General features: G+C 44.5%; 1 long non-coding RNA gene across 2 annotated transcripts in view; it reads right to left on the bottom strand.

The window, feature by feature from the left end:
- The window catches only part of LOC129387193 (uncharacterized), a 57,007-nt gene that overhangs the window by 11,882 nt on the left and 23,228 nt on the right, over positions 1 to 21,897 (bottom strand). For both annotated transcript variants that reach the window (XR_008614475.2, XR_008614474.2), the window contains one exon: positions 5 to 58. This is a non-coding gene — a long non-coding RNA (uncharacterized lncRNA). The remainder of the gene's footprint in view (positions 1 to 4; positions 59 to 21,897) is intronic.

The raw sequence follows: 21,897 nt of genomic DNA, 5'->3' as shown, positions 1-21,897 counted from the left end.
TCACCAGTCGTCACTGTTGCCAAGCTATCGTTCCATCTCATCCACTGCATTCAGACTGCTAAAGGTGCAGAGAGAGAAAGAGAACTTCAGTAAGTCATATCATGCCAACCTTTCAACAGTGAACCACATGACACATCTTAGGTGAGTACCCGTGCACTCTAACATTTTTGTTAATAAGTCCATGGAATTTTTGCAACACTGGATATTGCATTTATATTTTCTGGTAGTCCTGCGTAATTCGGAGTTAGCCTTGTTAATTGTCTGCTCCATTATCCAGTTCATGTTTGGGCTTAAGTGAAAGCTGCCTTACTATTACTCTCGCCAAATTCGTGTACACTTGCTGACAGAATTGGCACTTGACCAGTGTGTGTGATATGTTTGCCGACTGAAGTTGGCATTAACCCTGCATGCTTGTGGGGTCTCAAGGGATCTTGGTAACAAAGGACACAGCACACATTGGCAGGAGCTCGCAGAAGAAGCATTTTTAATGTGTCCTCATTGAAATGCTCACGTGAGTGAAAACCCGGTGGCGTTCGTCGGTTACCTTGTTATCTGAGAGAGGAGGAGGGTCGAGTGACATGAGTCGAGAGAAAGTAAGAGGGGGTGTGTGAAGGAGAGAGTGGGGTGTGGCCTCACACCTTAGGAGCCTGTAGGAATACAGGCTGCGTGTCGCATCATGCTTTGGCGCCGACAGCTGGCAGACTGCCAGGGAGAGGATAATAGCGCGCTGCAGCAGACTTGGCAGATTGCCTGTGGCGTTCGGCTCAGCCAAGTCTTTGAATACAGCTTAAAAGGGATGGCAGCGCTGTGAACGAGTGGTATGGAAAGTCGTGCTGAGAAATGTCACTAATGAAGGCTGAGGCAATGCGATGGTCACAACAGGCCCAATCAGAGGAAGCCCATAAGGTTTGTTTGGCTGCAGCAGCTGAAGCAAAAGTGCCGAAATTTCACTGCAGAGTTGAAGGAGTGATGTCAGCGTTGGTTAGCAAAGGAGTCTGAATCGAAGCAGGCTAAACTTCAGGTGGACCTATGCATTAGGCAGAAACGAGACAAAACAGGCTGAGCGTGAATTGCGATAAGCAGCAGTGTAGGTAAAACGGTAAAAAAATGGCCTGCGGAGGTGGCTAACCATCGAACAAAAAATTCCGAAGAGGTCGATTGCCAATGTCTTCTGCACTTTGGAACAATTATTGCCTTCAAACAAGACTTGCAGTATGTTAATGCTTATGTGTTACCATTGGATCAACCAATTGATCAACCATTTTTCTTCTTTGATACAGGAATGCCAACTATAAAAAATATATATGAAAAATAATACCTTAATGAAATTTTGTGAGGAATTGAAGGTAAACTCAACACATAATGTTACCAAGCTTATTTGTACCCAAGCTTATTTGCCGTGGTACATTTGTGTTACACGAAAAATCTTACAAATGCCACGAAGGTGGTTTTGGTTTCGTATCTGATTGCACTACACAGGCAATATTCAGCCCAATTTTCTTGGAAAAGAACGAGGTGCACGTTAGCATTGTGTAAATACTGTTGAAACGGTCTGTGTTGGATGCATGAAAAAAGATGAAGTGTGCTAGGGAAAGAAGTGAGGACGAAGACGTTAGATGAAATGGCAGAGGACACCCGTCTCACTGAGATTGTCTTTTCTATAGCCGTTCTAGTTAGGTATGCTACATTTTGACGCAGCCGACAGCTTTTGAAGACCAGACATGTGGATAATGTTTTTCATCGACCAGCGTCATTGGAGTCCGTTGTTTTCACCTGATACCAAGTGCACGTTGAGCCAGCAACGGACCTTCCTCACGAAGCTAGTTTCTCAAGGCTGACCGGTGCTGTGAGAAGCTGCAAGAAGCTGCGATCAGCCGCCAAGCCCTGGTGCAAACAAGATGGGTGACAGCGAATCAAGAGCTCCAGACTCTGAGCGAACTCATTCTGGATCCCATACACCAGTGGCACGCTCAAAGAGAAAATGCCTGCCGGGAAGGTGAGCCTGGTCTTGACTTAAACAACTGCAGAGGAACATGATGCAACAAAGTGAAATAATGAGAACTTTGGTGCAACTGCTTATCAAGAGAAATCAGCACAAGAAATTGTCGAGCTGGATAATTTTGATGGAGACTCGTAAAAAGTGCACACATTGGTAAGGTTGCGGTTTTTCGAGTACGCCTGTGACAAGAATTCTTCAACCGCAAGGCTTTCCTTCTGAGAAACCCCTATGGGTTTCCTTTGTAGCTTCGTGCTACAATTCGGGTGGATGCCAATTTGTTTCAAAATGGTATGATGTGCAACTCATGGATCATGGACCAACATGTTGCGAACAGTGGAAAAGTAACATTTTAGCAGCTTTCTAAGGAAACGCGGTTGAAAGATGGGATGCTGCGCTATGGTTCAGATGTACATGTGACTCTCTGAGTACTGTCTTGAGAAATGTCGCCTATTTTATTCTGCAGAACTGAAGCTGTCGTCTCCTGCAGTTGTAGCTTTGGTAGTGCAAGGGTTGTGTATTGACTTCTGTAGTCAAGTCCAGCTCATAAGTCCAAGAACATTTGATGACCTTCTGAGCTGTCTACAGGCCTCAGTGCCAACAATTACATTGAGAAGACAGCCAGGCCGTATAACAGAACAATTTTATTCTCATAAGCTGAGTAAACATCTAGAGTTGTTGCCATCATCTGAGTGTGGATAGCTTCATAAACAAACCACTGGGAAGCGTCGATCATGACTGTGGTCATAGTGAAGGACCAGTTACCACAGTTCATGACATACTCCTTCCACATTAACTGACTACCGTGGATCACAAGTGCCAGAAAAAGCTATAGTGAAACCGTGTGTTTATAATCGTCAAGCTTACTGTATGCCCCCATTATGGTAGATGGCATTGAAGTGAAGGCCTTTGTTGACAGTGGCTTCTGTCTCAATACCAACAAAAGCTAAGTGGACGGCGGTAGTCTGCATGCTGGTAGAATATTGAGGGTCCAAGCCTGCAATGGGTCAGTGACCGTGCATAGCGAATGGATAACCCTGGCTATTGAATTCCAAGGACATTCTAGTACCAGTGACGTGATGGCAATTCCCAATGTTGCCTATGATTTTCTTGTGTCCTGCCTAGACATGAAGAAGCTTAAACTTCTATTGGGACGACAAATGAATGGCCAAAGACAACATAAGAACAGAATATCCTAGTGAAGAATGTAGTGTATCAAGGCTGATTTTGAACCAGGAAGACGTCAAGACAAAGTAACCATAGCTTACATGCATGGAGAGCTATCCTCCTGTAATGTAAGCATGCTGTTCCTTTCGAGCTCGCAGATAAAACAGTGGTTCATAGAGCGCCCTATAATATGTCCAGAGATAAAAAGGTGTGACGAAAAAGGAGTTCAAAGAAATGTTGGACACGGTTATCACCCGGCCTTCTGCATCCCCGTTAGGTTCTCCTATAACTAATGCACCAAAAGAAGATGGAACACTCCACCTCTGTAGATACAGACCACAGGGCTCTCAATTGTCAAACTGAATTTATACCTTACCCACTGCCTAGAATCGACAATGCTATTGACAAAACTGGTGGTTGCCATTGTTTTTCACGAATAGATCTGCGCAAGGGCTTTTGGCAGAGTCCACTAAGTGAAGAAATTAAAAAGTACACTGTGTTCATAACCCCATTTGACTTGTTTCAGTACAACCACATACCATTTGGTTGGAAAAACTCCCTTGCATCATTTCAAAAGGTTATGACCTACATTCTGATACATTACTTTGGCGCATTTTGCCGTGTGTACATCTGCGACATCATCATCTACTTGAAGACAGAGGAGGAGCACTGTATTGTTTCTCAAAAGTTCTTCGTGCTCTCAGCCTTGCCCAACTCAAAGTCAACTTCAAGAAAAGTGTGTTCTTTCAAGATAAAGCAGCATTTCTTGGCAAGGTGTTGGACACACTAAAAGCAATAAGCAAGAGTTGGTAAACTGGTAAAGCCTTATGACGTGCACTCCCTTTGTGTTTTTCTTGGCATAGCAGGACATTTCAGGGCGTTTATCAGACTGCGCTGAGAACAAGGTGCTTCACATCTTTAACCCAGGACACGCCTTTTCAATGGGACGAAGAGTGCGAAGGTGTCTATTGTGAGCTGGTAAAACTAAAATCCTCGGACACCATCTTGCTAATACTTGATTTTTCTCTTCCTTTCGTGCTGAACACAGACACATCACACTATGCAGCCAGCGCAGTTCTACACCAGAAACCCTCAAAACAAGTTAATCAAATGAAGCACTACATTGTGGGTTACTATAGCTATACGTTGAAACTCGCCGAAATCAGTTACCCTACCACAGAAAAGGAAGCTCTGACCATCTTAAAAGCTGTTCAGTATTTTCGTACTTATCTGTAAAGTGCAAAATTCATGCTTTTCACTGACCATCAAGCACTGACTCAACTTCTGAGCATGGCATAACAAAGAGGATGCATTGCCAGATGGGTAAACTATCTGCAACAGCTTGGTTTTGTAATGTCGTGCCATCCTGGCCTGCTCCTCACTGATGCTGATATGCCATCCAGATTTCTTGTACACGAATCAAGCGAGAATCCAGACGTAATCAATCATATTAAGTTGTGGGAAAGTACAGAAATAAAAGTTAGGGCCAATAGAGATGCATAGGCACCGTCTGGGACCGTCGGTTGGGAGCAAATTAATCAGAAAATCAAATTAAGCGGAGTCGAATTAACGGAAGGCTACTGTGTATGTCTCTACAATACATGTATACGAGCATGTATACGAGCATGTATACTACAAACACGAAGTGAACATCATGCAAGTAAATGATGTCATAATGCACCAGAAACAAGAGATGCAGAATTATGTGTGGACCCCTTAAAGAATCATGAACGTACATTGCTTATAGGCTTATACATATGTACAAGAGAGAATGAAAGGTGAAGAAGGAAAGGCATGCATTCATTAACACAAATGCACATCGGCAGGCTCATGACAAGGTTTTCATTTGTGTGAGCAAATATGCAAGGTTGAGCAAAAAACATCTGTAAACAATTTGTTTTCTGCTGCTTCTGCACCAGCAGAACCAAATGAGAAATTAGGTTGATGGAATAAACAAACAAATACAAAGTACAAAGAAGGTGAGGGAGGTTATTAGCTTCAAGTGCAAGAACGGTAATTTTAAAGGGGTACCGAGATCACATTCTCGGCTTACTTTTTGTACTAAATGAGGGTCCAAGTGCTCTAAAGCTTAGCAAAAATGCAAGCGTAAGAATGCCCTAAATAATTTATGACACCTGGTTCTACAAATCGGCTCTGGTTTGAGCGCTCACAAATGTAGCCCTATTGCTACACAACGTCAGTAATATTTTGCTTTGTGTCTTGACGTCGCGACAGTGTTGATCACGCCACATCTCACACTTCAAGACCAGCTTTAGTAGCAAATTAGAATTCCTTAAAAGTGCATCTTTCCAACATTCACACTTGCTAAATGTCATCCTCTTCGTGCGAGAATCCTGCGGTACAGTTTGTACAGGTTTTAAGTTATGTATCAGTAGTCGCATAACAGTAGCCTATGACTGAACATGTATAAAACAAATAAAATGGGCCATTTCTATGCTCCCTAGGATCAGTGAGCCATATACGTGCTACTCTATAATGAAGGCTGTGTTCCTTCGTGCAGTGGATAGGCTAATAAAATTGTACAGTCGAACCCGACTATATCGAACCCGTTTACATCGAATTATTCGATATATCGAACAACTTCTAGACACGGTATAGTTACAATGAGCATATATAGCAAAAATTACGCTTACATCGAATAAAAATAGCAGTGACTCCAGATATATGAACGTCAAGCGGTGTAAAAGTGCCCCCAGAAGTTGGCTTTCCCTCGTGGCAGTGGGTAAACCCGGTGGCGCAGCTCCATCCAGTCGTTCTCATCGTTAGTGTTCCTGTATATGCTCCCGCAGGGAGCAGGAACACTACCTATCGTGACCGCGCTGCCTCGGATGAGCCGTCGACACCCCCCTGCAAAAAATTATCCTGGCCCGCCCGCAGCGCTTGCTCAGACAGCCGATTAGGGGCTCTTGTGCCCCCGTCGTGCAAGATGGCGAAGGTGCGAGTTGTCTCGCTGCTTATTTGGTTCATTGTGTGTGCGCCTTGTGGGCCTTCTCCCGCAGTGTTGCCGTGATGAAGCAACAGAATTCGCCTTTCGTCGTGAAGCTCGAAATCATAAATCGGGTTGAATGCGGTGAGAAGTCGGATGTCCCTGGAGCGTGCAAGATTCCGAGGAGAACTCTCAGCACGATCTTGAGAATAAGGGGTAGATTAGGGTTAAAGTGACCAAACTCGCGACCCGGTGCCCGTGGTGCCCGATGCAGACGTGTACGAGTGGTTTGTCCGAAATTGCTTCAGCCTTCAGCCTTCAGGCTTCCGTGTGCGCGGTGATGACTGTAAATTCTGATGAATGCGACGAAGCCGTTGTCAGTGTTGCCGAAGTTTGGAGCAAGCTGTCAGAATTTCCGGAAGCTGTTGACGAATCAACGGTGGACGAGCTTGTGAGTGCAAATGATGGTGTTGCGACCACGGGAGAGCCCGAAAACGAAGACTACATTGCCGACATCGTACCGAGCACAAGTGAAAGTGGGCTCAATGGGGAAAGCATCGACGGTACTGTGCCCACATCCTCCGAAGTGATTGGTGCGCCCGCACTGGTCCGGTGCTTCTGCGCGAATGCGGAAGGTTGCGGCCTCAGCTGCTCCGACTCCTTAGACAATGTGGAGAGGTGCGTGCATCGCAGGCAGCGAAATTGCCCAAGCAGAAGAAAATGCAGGACTATTTCATGCGAAACTAAGCTAGTTTCATCAATAAAGTGATTTTATAAATGGTATGTGCTTTTATGACATCCAATTATTTAGCAGGCTTATATCGAATTATGCTCTATATCGAACTGATAGGCGTTTTTTTGCGAGTTCGATATAGCCGGGTTCGACTGTATGTGACACAACGAAATTTTTCTTCCTGCTATAGCCTTTGTGCCAATGTGCCATTTGTTCCTTGTACTATTGTCGACCTCAAGTGCGCTTTAATGCGACGGAGGCCGGAGAATGATCTATCCGATGTGTATGGTATGACTGGTATAGTTAGTGCAAGTTTAACTAGCTTGGCCACTCCAGGAAGGAGCCTTCTTAGATGCTCACCTTCTTTCACCCCTGAACATCTGAACAATGCCCTCAAACATTCCTATGGGAGATTCGTTGCATTGCTTTGCAATATCAATGAGCATGTCCCAGTGCAGCTGTAGGTGCTGAGCTTGAAAGCCTGACCCATAAAACTGGGGTACCTGTGTACTGTTGTCACTTCATGCGAGAAGCTGCTCAATGTTTCCAATATGCTGCCACATATTGGCAGAGTACGTGCCATCTAAGGAGGAAAGTACTGTATTCCTGACGGCACACATTTTCAAGCGAATGAAACATGTGGCTTGGAGATCCATTATCATATCAGCGAGACGTTCTCTTTGAAGCTGGGATGGAGGGTTTCAGAATTTTAAATTGACTGGCTTCAGCTAGTGCCCTGCTACAAAAGTGTGAAAAGCATTGCCTAAGCTCACTGACACTATCTCAAGGCCTTAGTCATTTATTTTCCTTCGTCAAACATCGAAGATCTTGTCTGTAATGTGGAGCTCACCGATTCCCAGCACGAGTCACTTCAGCATTAAGTAAGTCTCAAAACATTTAAAGGTACCTTTGCGAGCCCAAAAGCCTTTGTGCCGCTCTCATTATATTATGACGCTACTTGCAACAACATGGCCACCTGCCTGTAGTTCCTGGGAATAGAATGGAGAGAAGAGGCCTTATGTGTCAACACTTTTCTCTTCCTGAAAGGGTTTGAACAAATGAAGGCGCTTTTGGAAGCATCTAACAAAATTTTTAAGCTCCGTTATCCAAACTAAAAAAAAAAAAAAATGAGGCCAAGACAGGGGGAATGTCTCTCCCTTTAGCTTATTCAGGGGGCTTACAGCCAATCACTCAATGTTAGCTTCAGATGTCTAAGTGTTTCTATTGAGTCTAATAAGTGGCAAAGTGAAGTCAGTCACATGCAGAATCTTGGTTTGAGTTGGGGCTGCCGAATGACCTAGAAATGCATTTGAAAAAAACACTGATATTCACTCATCGTAGCTTCTTCACAGCTTCTATTGGAAAACACCTTCAGTCACTTCATTAGCATTTCACACAAAAATAGTGTCAAGAATGTTAGGCTTCTCTCCAAATTAGGCTGCTCTGTAACACTTTTTTGATGCTGCAGAATGGAAGATTTTGTAAGTGTTACCCCACCTAATTATAGTAATGCTCTAAATTGAAAATTAGCTGTACCAGACTGCTGTACCAGACTTCAGAAGTTGCTACAAAGGGACTTGGGGGATTCCCACCGCTGCCTATGCCAGGAGTTAATGCGGAACCATCTGGGAGAGGCGCTTTCGGACAGGCCATAAGTGCCTGTTTATTTTGTGTCTTATTTATTTCCCATACTCTCAGCAGTGCAGCCAATTTTCAAATACAGTTGTCCCCCAACTCGGATAAAAAAAGTCACAGGCCTGCATGGTACACACAGCCCAGGCTCCATAGGAGCTCCATTTTCGGCAGCACGCACCAGAGGTTCTTTGCGGCGAAGTCTCTTGGCGTCGTTTTCTTGCAAACGATATGAACTGTTCGCCCACTGTCGACGGTGAGCTGCGGCTTGTGCTGCTCTCTGCACAGCAGTCTGCTGAGCTTGACGTTTCCTGGTTGCAGCTGCACATGTAGCCCTATGATTCACTTCTTTGGCAGCAGTCCGTACCTTGTGAGGAGGAGCCATAATGTGTAGTGAAGCATAAACACAGGTATCCAGACGACGCAGCGCACATGTCCCATCCCTTGACTCGTGACAAAATACGGGGCTGTTGATGATGATGATTTATTTGCATCCCCTTTGAAACGGCGTGGAGACAAATAGTAACCTAGCCTGCTTGAGTTAGCTAGGATCACCTACATGCAACGGCTACATGTCGGGACACCTGGTAGTGTACAATGTAACTGCAGTGCAAAGTTTTCACGGATCGATGCTACGTGGTGCGCATATCACATCACATGACGAATGGCATGAGGTTATGGGGATGATCTATTGGCATTTCCTTTGACACGGGACGGTTACAATCACCTAGCCTGCTTGATTTAATTAGGTATGCTGTACATGTTTTTTATTACAGCAATTTCTATACAGCTCCATAATGTTTTTTTTTCTTCTTCTAGACTTCTCTATGTACATTGTACGTACATTACATTGTACGTACCTATGAAACTGCTACATGGCATGCCATCTGGTTTAACAATATGCAAGTGTGCAAAGGGCACACTATAGGCACTATGCATCGCGTATCTCGTGGTGTGGCTTGGTGGTAGAGTAGCCGAGCGCACAGCAGACTAGAGTTCGATCCCAGCAAGAACCAGGTATTTTTTTCCTTATTCCCGGTGATAGCTGCAATGGACACCGGCAGCAGCAGCAGACATCGCCAACCGAAACGGCTATTGGAATGAGCTCATAACAGCTCGTGCTGTAAAAGTTTGCTGTATTTCCCTAGATTTTTGCAAGCTGTGGTTATTCAGTTTGTAAATATGGTTTCTGTCGAGGTAAATTCTCCTGTTAGGTAAATGGACTGCAGATTTTATGTTTAACTTCTAAGGGGGGGAAATGTAGAGGGCACTATTCATCAGTGCACTACAGGTTTTTCTGCTCAATTTAATCAAAGTGCCATTGACAAAGATCCACGTGCCAGTCGATTTAATTTGAGCGCCAGCATTTTTAATCCAAGTGCCAATAATTTAATCCAGGGGCTACCACACTTAATCACAGCACCATCCTAATTTATGTGCCAATTGGTTTAATCTTTGTTCAGTCTATTTTAATCCAAGTGCCACTCATTTTAATCCCAATGCCAGTCAATTTAATCCTGTTGGAAATGGATTGAGGAATGAATAATTCTTGCAATACAGGTAACAGCCATTGTGAACACATGACATCACTCTATTGGTATCAGCATCATAGGATCACAGTTTCCATGCTACCAGTGTCGTCATGGCTGCTTCAGAAACACTTCCGAGTAGTATATTGCTTATTTCCTACTTTTCGAGTCTCGTTCGGAGCTACAAGAATGGCTTGCATAAGCGAGACACAACCGTGACGCACATTACGGACTTGGGTTGCGATTATGAGATGCGATTTCCTTCCCTATTGTCATGGATATAGATCGAAATGGTTCACAAGAGTAGAAAGTTGCTCACCATTACTCAGGCACTTGGCATATTCACTAAGCCACTCATTATACTCGCTAAGCTTGTACCTTGCATGCACTCCTATGCTACCGACATGCGTATCAAGCGAAGTGATTCTGAGAGTGTAACGGCTTATTCTTGAGTCATATGATTAGGTCACTAGCAACTCGCTCGACATCACTGCCATCGCACCTGTCCTAACCTGCCGACTAACATATCAAATGAAATTACTTTCAAAGCTTAAACTGCTCACTATCACTTAGTCAAATGACGCGACCACTAGTGACTCTCGTGATGTCACCATGGTTCTCGCATGCACTCTCTTAACCTGCCGACAAGCATATCAAATGAAGTAGCTTACAAAAAGTAACCTGTTCACTATCACTCAGTCAAATGAGATGATCGCTAACGACTTAAGTCATGTCAACACAGTTCCCACCCACGTATGCGTTCTCCTCACCTGACGACACGCATATCAAATGAAATGGCTTTCAATGGGTAAAAACACCGGCTCGCTATTACTCAGTTCCATGGTGTGATCACTAGTGACTCACGTGACATCATTACAGTTCTCACCCACGCATGTACTGGCCTGACCCGCAGCAATGCATATCAAACAAAATGGCTTTCAAACAGTAACACAAACTCACTATCACTCAGTTCCATAATGTGATCACTAGTTACTGACATGACGTCACTATGCTTTTTACCCAACCATGCACTCTCCTAGCCTGCCGACATGCATATCAAATGAAATGGCTTTCAAAGGGTTTTCAATGGGTTTCAGAGGATTACCTCATTTCACTGATAGTGAAATGAGGTAATCGCTAGGGACGTCACCGCAGTCGCAGCCGAGCCAGGCACGTACCCAGGATTTTTGGGCTGAGGGAGGGGCCTATGCAAGGTAACTTCTATGCAAATGAGGGGGCGGGTACTTTACTAGTACAAATTTGGATAACGTCCACCATTTGCCATAAAAACGCGTAAACCCACAAAAGAGAAATTAAATACGGTGTATTTTACAGGTACGCCTGTGCGATGCACCTCTCCTTTACTTGGCAAACAAGGAACTGCGTCAAATGGACTCGCACAGGAAAGAAACGCAGGAAGAACAAGAAGCCAAAGTGTAAAATAAAGATTACTGTAGTAGAATACAACTTTTAAAAAAGCAGTTGGCAACCAAGGCACACAAACCACGTGTAGTTGTGTTACTTTGCCAGCCAATCACAAGCAAACAAAATCGTCGTCACGCGGCCTTCTCAAAATGGCGTCGTACTTGATACCTCCGGAGCGTCTGCTGTTCTTAAAGAGTATTTTCATCGACAGAAGCAGTGATGTGTGCAACAGTCATTGACAAAATGTATGGAGTCTGAGCATTTCGCTCTTCGAAATTGTGCAGTGCAGTTCATTTCACTGCTGAACCCGTTTTACTCATGAAACTTCACTGCCAACTGAATTGAAACTTCACAACAAATAGTTGCAGCGAAGCAAGTGTTTTATTTCAGTTCAATAAACAATTAGGCTTTCACTGTGCGGCTGTAATAGACGAATGAAAACGTACAAAATTACCTGCTTATAATTTTATTTTTGTGATTACCGCCCTATTTAGGTAACAGGGAAAGCTTTAATTACGAATTATTTGCAGCCTCGCGGAGGAACAGTGGCTGCCGTTTATGAGGGCGTGGGCGGGGCTTAATTGCAGACTTAACCGTCGAAAAAACTGACAACTGGATGCATCTCGAATTAATCGCGTGGCGCGGGCACTGAATTAATCGCGTGGGCACCGAATTGATGAGGAAACTGGCTTTCACACCTCAGGAGATGCCGATAACCGCCATACAAAAGGAGTGGAAAAGGCAGCAAAATGTTGACTGCTGAATAGCTGTCAAGTTTCAACATAGATTTGGCGGTGCTTTAGGAATGTGTGGGAGAAGTGGGGGCGTGGGCGGTGAGGGGGGGGGGGGCTATGCGTCTTAATTCCCGTGCTCCCCCTTCGGTACAGGCCTGAGCTGAGCATCAACTCCCCTTACCTGCCGAGACATATATCAAAAGAAATCGTTTTGAAAAGGCAGGTAGCTGCTCACTGTCGTTCATTAACGTCACGTGATCACTAATGACGCACGCTGCGCTGGCATCAGGCACCTTATTGTTTTTCTTTCACAGCTCATTTCGATCCTTGAACAGAGGACCTCGCTCTTGCGTGAAGCTTGCCGGTTTATCTGCAGGAGTCCCATCTACCATGGTGGTCAGCTCAAGTAAAGGTCAGGCACAGCAGTAGCATCGGGGGCACAGAAGAAAAGGCGAGAACCCCACTATTACAGAGGCGCCGTGAACGTCGTCTGCTGACTTCCCCGTTTTGTTTGACTACCGTCGTGGGAGTATGATGTGTGTAGTTTCGTCTGCAGTGATGCAGACAGTAAGTAGTTGTCTGCTTTAGCTTTTCTTTTTGTTGTACTGCTGTGTGTGATTCAGAATTAGCTTGTGTAATGTAATCATAAAGAGCACGAACTCTTAGTACTTCCATGATTTCTCTGTCTACAAGCACGTCCAACCTTCCGCTTGAAAAGTAGACAATCCCCTGTCGTAATGTAGTGGACTTAACCGATATTGTTCACAGTGCCCCTGTAGTAGTGGTGGTCTCGCAGTCTGACCTTTTGCTTTGTGCTCCCAGTGCTACTGCTGTGCTTGATCTTTACCTGAGCTGACCATGATGGAAGATGGGACACCTGCAGACAAACAGGCAAGTGCCGCGTGACAGTGGAGTCTTGCATTCAAGGATAGAAAGAGCCACGAATGAAAAACAACAGGTGTCGACCGAGCAAGAATCATCGATGGCTCTAAGCACAGCGGAGATTTAAAACAAGTCGCTGAGACGCTGGGCATAAATGCCAAAACTGCTATGTCAATTGCAGCAACAGACCGTGATGTGTCTCGGAAAATGGTGGGCTCCATCAGAAAGTTTGGTGCCGACGTAGCCACTGTAACAAGAACTGTCGACGAAAACCCAACATTCACGCTGAAACAGATAAAGCGAATCGTTGAAAAGAAATACCTGGCCTCACAATCGGCACCACTTCAGTTTACCACCTCCTTGGCCCACACACCTACTCCATAAGATTAGCGACCCAGAGGCCAGTGGACCGCAACCCCTCCGATGTGAAGAAGCAAAAAGAGTATGCGCAATGGTTACAGACCAATGGGCCTTGGGTTTGCCGCTTTTACATCAACAAAACAAATTATAATATATGGTGCTGAAGAAAATTCGGCCGTGCAAAAAAGGGCACGGCGGCGCTCCAGACAAAAGGCCGAACATCAACATCATCATCGCGTGCCTGTTGGCTAACGGTGTGCTGCACTTGGGAATTGTCGAAAAGGTCCATTGGATTGTGTTCAATGACATTCTTGCCGACATGTCTGCCCAGGTTGACCCTGAGGAGCCGGACACAGAGGCTGTCTTCATTTTCGACAGCGCTCCCGCTCACAAACGGGCAGAATAGGCAAATCTGGTCAGCTCGAACCATTCCATCAAGCGCCTGCCGCCGTACAGTCCTTTTTTTTAATTCAATTGAGGAAGTTTTCTCCAAGTTCAAATGTCAAGTTAAAGAGTACCTCAGTGAGTGGGGTGACACAGGGCTGGTGACTCCACAAGGAGTTACCACACAAAAGGAGCACAGGCGCTCGTTGCTTGTGAATGTTGTACAACATGCAATGCCACTTGTTCAATGTGTGTATTGCGCGGCATTCAATAGGCACAACTTTTGTTGAGACTGCACTCAGAGAGGAGAACATGTAGTCCTCGCTTTGTTTGTATAAACCCATTCAGGAAGTGCCGTGGTCTCTTGTGCAATCAAACACCGCATTGAATAAATTACATGTGTTCGTTCAGGTGATTTCACCATATCTTTTGTACATCTGGTATCGAGGGAGATGTCTCATTAAACAAATCACGATGCTATTATGCAGGTTGACCTTGCAGTTCTTTCTTGGGCTTTGTGAGAAAGGAATGCGCACTCAACCACAAATTCAAGATTCATATTTGACTAACGCATGGCAATCAACAGAATATTGCATAGACTTGTACTTTGATAACAGGTCAGCAGCATAAAAATGTTACTGGTCATATTAGAACGGTGGTGTAGTATGACCAGTTCAATTCATTTGTAAGAAAAAGAAAAACATGTAACCAGATGTGCATATGTTGCCCTTTAAAAATAATTTACTTTTATATCAATGCCGCCTTTATGGGAGAGTGAGTTCGTGCTAAGTATTCTTCAAGGTGACATCATCTGAGTCACCATGGTAATACAGATTGCACCAGTCAGTTCGCCTCTCCTCTAGCCTGGTCCCTAGTACAAGTGCCTCGAAGTAGCGCAGCATGAGTCACTAGTGATCATGTCATGTTGATGAGCGATAGTGGGCAGCTACCTGCCCTTTCAAAACTGTTTCTTTTGATATACATGTCTGCAGGTAAGGAGACTTGATGCTCGCATGCAACTGTGGTGATGTCACTAGCGATCACTTCACTTCACTGAGTGACAGTAGGTTGTAATCCTTTGAAAGCTATTTCGTTTGATATGCATGTCGGCAGGTTAGGAGAGTGCATGGTTGGGTAAAAAGCATGGTGACATCACGTTAGTCACTAGTGATCACATCATGGGACTGAGTGATAGTGAGCCGATTGCTACCCTTTGAAAACCATTTGGTTTGGTATACATGTCGGCAGGTTAGTAGAGTGCATGGTTGGATAAAAAGCGTGGTGACGTCACGTGAGTCAGTAGTGATCACCTCACTTGACTTAGTGATAGTGACCAGGCAGTTACTCTTTCAAAGCCATTGCATTTGATATGCATGTCAGCAGGTAGGTAGAGTGCATGGTTGGGTAGAAAGTGGTAACCTCACGAGGGTTGCTAGTGACCACATCATGGGACTGAGTGATAGTGAACCTGTTGTTACCCTTTGAAAGCCATTTTGTTTAATACGCATGTCGACAGATCAGGACAGTGCATGCGTGGGTGAAAACAGTGGCCACGTCACATGAGTCACTAGTAATCACATCATGGAACTGAGTGATGGTGAGCCAGTGTTGTTACCCATTTAAAGCTATTTCGTTTAATATGCATTTCAGCAGGTCAAGACAGTGCATGTGTGGGGGAGAACTCTGAAGTCGCATGAATCACTAGTGATCACATAATCTGACAGAGTGGTAGTGAGCAGGTTCTTACTTTTTGAAAACCATTTTGTTTGATATGCATGTCAGCAGGTTAGGAGAGTGCATGCATGGGTGAGAACTGTGGTGCCGTGATGTGTCACTAGTGATCTCGTAACTTGACTGAGTGATATTGAGCAGGTTGTTACCCTTTGAAGGGCATTTCGTTTGATATGCTAGTCAGCAATGTAGGAGAGGTTTGACAGAGGTGACATCAAGTCTATATGCTAGTCAGCAATCTATGAGAGGTGCGACGGCGGTGCCGTCGAGTCAGCCTCTAGTGACCTAATCATGTGACTCAGTAATAAGCCGTTACACTGTCAGAACCATTTCATCTCATATGCACCTCGGTAGCATAGGAGTGCATGCAAGGTACAAGCTTAGTGAGCCATAATGAGTCGCTTAGTGATTATGTCAAGTGCATGAGTAATGGTGAGCAAGTTTTTACCCTTGCAAACCGTTTTGATCTATCTGTATAATGATAGTCTTCGTCACTCGAGTTGCCCAGTGGCAGATACTTGCGAGCGAGTCTGTCGAGTACGGTCTGCAATGTCTCTTGATTGTGATGCCTGGTGTAGAACCTTCGCTATCACTTGTCTTTGGTTTGACTTGGTGTTGGTATCATCGAGCAGATGCTTAAGGAGGTTCCATTTAGCTCCAACTCTCATCTGGCCATCCACGGAATTGCAGACCTCATCCCACTGTTGTCTGCTCAAGGTTTGGCAGTGATCTTCTATAGTTTTATTGAGCTCCGCTATCTTTTTTCGGAGCCTTCGGTCGAGTTTCTGTCCTTTCCATCTGTTCAACAGTGACGTTTTAGCTTCTAGAAGATGAGCGAGGCGGCTATCCATCCTGTCTACCTCCAGTTCAGTCCGGATTTTCTTTGTCGCCGTGCTGATATCCTCCTTTAACTGTTCAGCCCAATGCTCTAGGCTAAGTGCTGAGTCATGTGTTTGTGCTCGCTCTTCCCTAATCTTGCGAAAGTAATCCCAATCTGTAATAGTGAACTCTTTGAGGTCCCCGCTTCTCACGTTGACGGAGGTGGCCAGGATGTTGTGATCACTGCCAAGGTCCACTTGGAGGTGGGACCAAGATGCCGATTTCACATTCCGTATGAAAAAGAGGTCAGGTGTGGTATCCCTAGAGCAGGAGTTGCCGATCCTGGTCGGAAAAGCCGGATCTGTTATAAGCGTGAGGTTATTATTTACTGTAGTTTGCCATAGGTCAACGCCCTTGCGGTTAGCTTGTTGGTACCCCCATGCTTGATGCAGAGCGTTAAAGTCTCCAGCCACCAGGAGTGGGAATGTCGTGGCCTTGCTTGTAGCCTTGTTGATAATTGCCACGAATCTTTGCCTGAGGTTTTTGGGTCTACTGTATATGTCAAGTATAAATATACTTGTCTTGAACTGTCCGCTGGGGATGATTTCAACGAGCGAGTGTTCAACCTTATTGGATTCAAGATCAAGATCGTGGGCTATGAACGCACATTTGTTGGTGACTAATGTGCTGATTCCCCTCTTCCCATCACCATATTGGGTATGCGATTTATAGCCTGGTAGGCTGACCGTATCCGTGAGCATTTCTTGTAATAGGATTACATGTGGCTTTTCCGGGTGGGTCCGAATGAACTGTAGGAGGACATTCCTTTTACGATAGAATCCCCTACAGTTCCATTGCCAGATATTAATTACCCTGTGATGTGCCGCCATGGTGGGACGTAGCAGTTAGCTTGTATTATAAAATGCTGCGGAGCGCAGCCGCTGCCGACCTTTCAGTGTCGGTGTTATTTACTTTGTCCAACGATGTGGTTGTAGCCATTGTAGAAACGTGGCGCTCCAGATTGTCGCATCTGATTCCTAGTGATCTGACCGCCTCCGCGAGTTTGTCAATAACAATTTGAACTTTTTCGAGGGATTCATTGTAATTAAAGTTCTTTGTCTGTCTGTCTGTCTGTCTGTCTGTCTGTCTGTCTGTCTGTGTCTGTATAATGATAGGGATGGAAATGGCATGTCACGATCGCAAACCAAGTTGCGTAATGTGCGTCACAATTGTGACTCACCTATGTGAGTCACTAGGAAGGGCGACTCGAAAAGGAGGAAATTAGTGATATACCACATGAAAATGTTTCTGAACCAGCCATGACGACACTGGCAGCATGGAAACTGTGCTCCTATAGTGCTGACACCAATACAGTGATGACATGAATGAATAGATGGCATTCGTGATGCCTCCTATGACCTCTTTCGTAAGAATTATTTGTTCCTCAATCAATTTCCAACAGGATTAAGTTCACTGGCACTGGGATTAAAATAGCTGGTGCAAGGATTAAATCAGTTGGCATGCGGTTTAATTCGGGTGGCACTGGGATTAAATGTGGTGGCATTGGGATTGAATGTGGTAGCACCTGTATTAAATTATTGGCACAGGGATTAAAAATGCTGGTGCTCAGATTAAATTGACTGGCACCTGTATTATTTTCAGCGGTGCTTGGATTAAACATTTCTACATAAAACAATATGGTTCTGGCTGTAGGTTCTTGAAGTTTTGTTTATTCTGAAGGAATCCTCAATATGAAGTTTGTGGTAATGAGGTTTCGCTGTAGCTGCTGACTTGCACAGCAACCTTTATCCGCTGAAACTGGATAGCACATCAAGCTGGCATATCGAGGGTTTGTTGCTGCATTGTATCCATGTCATTACAGTCGAAACCCGCAATAACAAACTCCCGGGGCAATAAAACATTTTTAGATCACCGGCAAACGCCCATAGGAGTCAATGCATTGCATATCTCATGACAACAAAACTTTTTTTACAGCAGTTCCTCATTAAAACGAAATTTTCTGAAGGACAGTCCGCAAATAATCTACTCAAGTAACACTGTATCCAAATACTGCTCAAACGCATTCGTTGTGCCCTTAAATTGCGTAAACTGCTGCCACAGCGCACTTGCGTGGTTGCTGCCGATATTGTTTAAAGAAAGAAAAAGAAGCTATGGTGTAGCTATTAGTGGAGCAGTTGCACCTTGCAATGGGCAACAGCAATGATGATGATGGTGATGGTGGTGGTTTGACCATCGCAACAGGTGACAGTGCAGTGTCCTTACGAAAAATTCTGTAGTAGTACATAAATTACAAAAAAAAAAAAGACAAGAAACAGAGGTAATATTGCAGTAGGCAAATTTTATTATAATCTTGCGTGCCATCATAACATGTGCTAATGTGGAGTGGAATGCCTGCATGGCATGCTGACTCATAATCACTGATAATCATAATCATAAACGCATGAAGGCTCTGATAACACCAATGATGCTTTGTGTACCGCCGCACATGGTCGTGTGTGTGTGTGTGTGTGTAGTGTGGTCGCTGTGTTGTGGGGTTGGTGCTAAGGTGCATCAACTGTGTGTGTGACGATTCGACTGTCTGCTTTACCAGCCTGTTAAGATGCCGCCTCCAGCCAAGAAACGGGAATTTATGATGCTACAGGATAAGTTGAAATGTAAGTTTGGGCGTGTTAGTGTCGCATGTAGCGCACAACACAAGACAAGGACAGAGTGAAAACCAACGAAGGCAGGCACCCACTTCCAACAGATTTATTTTCAGATGCGTCATGGTCATATATATGGGGTTTTAGTAACAGCCTGTGCAACCACATTTGTAACATATTGACGTCACAATGGTAATCAGTGCAAAAAAAAAGTAAAACCTAGAAGATGAGTGACCTAGAGTGTCTTTGGATGGTTGGGTTGCCCTTTTGCCGAGTGGTTCACAGCTTGAGGTTAAGATAACCTATTTATTTTTATTTTTATCTTTCTTACATCAACTGATAGTGCGCTCACACACGTATCACCCAATATAGTGATATTCACCGCTTCTATTATCTTGCATGTCAATTTTGTGGCACTCCTTGGTACTACATAGCACTTCCGAGTACTTGGGCTTGCATCTGCAGTTTTTCCAGGGGAGGCTAAGATGGCATTTTAAGATTGAGGCAAAGAAGTCTGTGCGCATTCAGGCAGTCATGTTTGAAAGTTTCAAGTAAACCTTTGACTGCTGAAGTGATCACAGACTGTGGGTACCCAGCATTTTTCAAGGCGTTCAGTTTGGGCCAGAAAACTGCTTTGACACTTATGAACACAGGAGTGGTGAAGAGTGTTTGTTAGAGTTAGCTTCGCAATACCCCTCTTTACGGGCTTAAAATGACCAGATGAACATGGCAACAATGGCTTACTGGCCCTAGGCTCATACGACCGATATGTTCAGATTTCCACCAAAAATCAGATTGCCCTGCTCCAAGCTGCTCCAAAATGAAATTTTACTCGCTCCGAAAATTGCTCCAAAATGACTTTGGGCAGTCCCACCCTGTATGAGCAGTGGGGATGTGTAGAATCTGTCTGTACACGAATTATAACCACTTCCTGGTGATACGAGGTGCATGCTCAAAAAATGTGGAGGCCCAATTTATTCAGCTCTTGTGGGCTATAGCACTGGAAGGAGACTCTTCCTTTCAAGCCGTTGGTGCTCTCATCACAAATTTATTGCCCCACTTTAAAATGCTCAAGGCACTTAGCATCAATTTGCCGAACACTATCCCTTGTCTTGCTGCCCCGGGTTGCCAAGGCTGAAAAGGTGTCTTTGGATGGAGCAATGTGCAGCATATAGAATATTTTGGAAAATCTCACTTTTATGCATGCTTGTAAGAAGAACGGCATATTCTTTAGCAGATCTTAGCTGAATTCTTGATTTCTGACTTGGGATTGAGTGCCATCTTCAGCAGAACTCCAAAGAAAAGCTTTGAATTTATCTGGAGTTGCATCTTGCCAGTTCTTCCATATGGAGTGCTTGAGAGGGATGCCTGAGTTGGACATTTTCTCATGTGCAATGCGGTTTCTTTGGCACACAATTTGTTCAAACAGTTCATGTGTTAAAAAAAGCTGGAAGTAGTCTAACTCACAGTTCAGGTTGGTGGAGTTCGCTTGTGATTGCTGACAGTGAACCCAACAGGAGAAAAATCTGGGAGATTGTCAGTGCACATATTCCAGCCATGGATAAAATCAACCGCAGGCGCAGCGTAATTGCAAGACCTGTGATGTTACGGAGTGCGCATGCTGCTGCTGGACGCAGGCATTTTTGTTTCAGCTTTTATGATTAAAGACAAACTATTGAGTGCAGTACTTCCAGAAAAAAAAATCTAGTGTAACTTACAAAAAAAAAAAACCTATTTTCCTCACGGTAGGGAAAAATTCAAAGCCCCATTCAAAAGCTGGAACATTTAGTTTGCATGCACTTACAATGAATTTGTTAATTCATACTTTGAATGTCATACGACCAGTATTTGCCAACAGTGCACCAGTGTGAAATATAGGTGTTGCTGCTGTACGTTTCCGCAATCATTTCTTGAACCTGAAGCCAAGCTTCTGCGGATCACAAACTTGCTCTAGAGATGCCAGGCAGGCCTTTCATCAAAGGGTGCTTTAAGCCTAATGACTGCCTGATTGAAAATTCCTTGCACAGCACTGTGCAGCATTTCAAGATCAAAATTGTCCAGCTTCTTTTAGTCACGGCCTCTTGCCTCGCACAAGACTAGCTCAGGTGAATTTTGTGGCCTGTGGCTCTTCGGCTGTCTACCTGTAAAACGGCCAGGTGTGCAGTGCAACATTTGCTTAGTGTATACGGAGGCCTTCCTAAAGACACACCATGTTGCCATAGTTGGTCCATGCAAGTTAACTCACTGAGCACGTGCACAACCATGACCTCTGCTTGTGAATGTAATGGACAAGTATTACCCTTGTTGTGTGATGCACCTAAGGCAGATGCCATGTCCAGATTCACAGCAAAGGCCCGTGCATGAGATAACCAGAGTTCGTGTGTTGTCAGTCACTACAAATAATCTGAAAATGGTACCCAGTTAATGCATGCTGAAAGAGCAGTGCAGCAAGAAACATACAACTCGCCCACCTTTTGGTAGTGTTAAGTACCCTCTGAAGCCTTGAGTTGAAGCAACAAATACTCTAAAGGATTGAAACTGCTCTAAGTGAATGGCAGGCAAAGTTGAAGCACAGCCTCGAATTCTTATATTTTTAGGGCATATTCTGCTGCTCCGAGTGCCGTGTGAGCATGGTCATTGCCAAGCATAGATCTGCTCCTGTCCATGCTGAACGCAAGGGAGATCAGCGGAGAATGGCATTCTGGGCGCAAGTGTGATGGTATTGAGTTCAGGATCACTCCAGAAAGAGATAGAGGCAGTACGCAGAAGTACGAACACACGTCAGACTTTTATTAGGCAGACTTAACACAGAGATATGGGACACACACGCAACAGTTCTTAAAGTACATTCCAGAGGACGCACGGATATATGTGAATTAGTCAAAGGTAAGCATG

This window comes from Dermacentor andersoni, chromosome 2 (assembly GCF_023375885.2).
Source record: "Dermacentor andersoni chromosome 2, qqDerAnde1_hic_scaffold, whole genome shotgun sequence".
In the NCBI taxonomy this organism is placed as follows: Eukaryota; Metazoa; Arthropoda; class Arachnida; order Ixodida; family Ixodidae; genus Dermacentor; species Dermacentor andersoni.
Note: the sequence above shows the minus strand (reverse complement) of the source record. Positions and strands in the feature narration are given on the sequence as shown.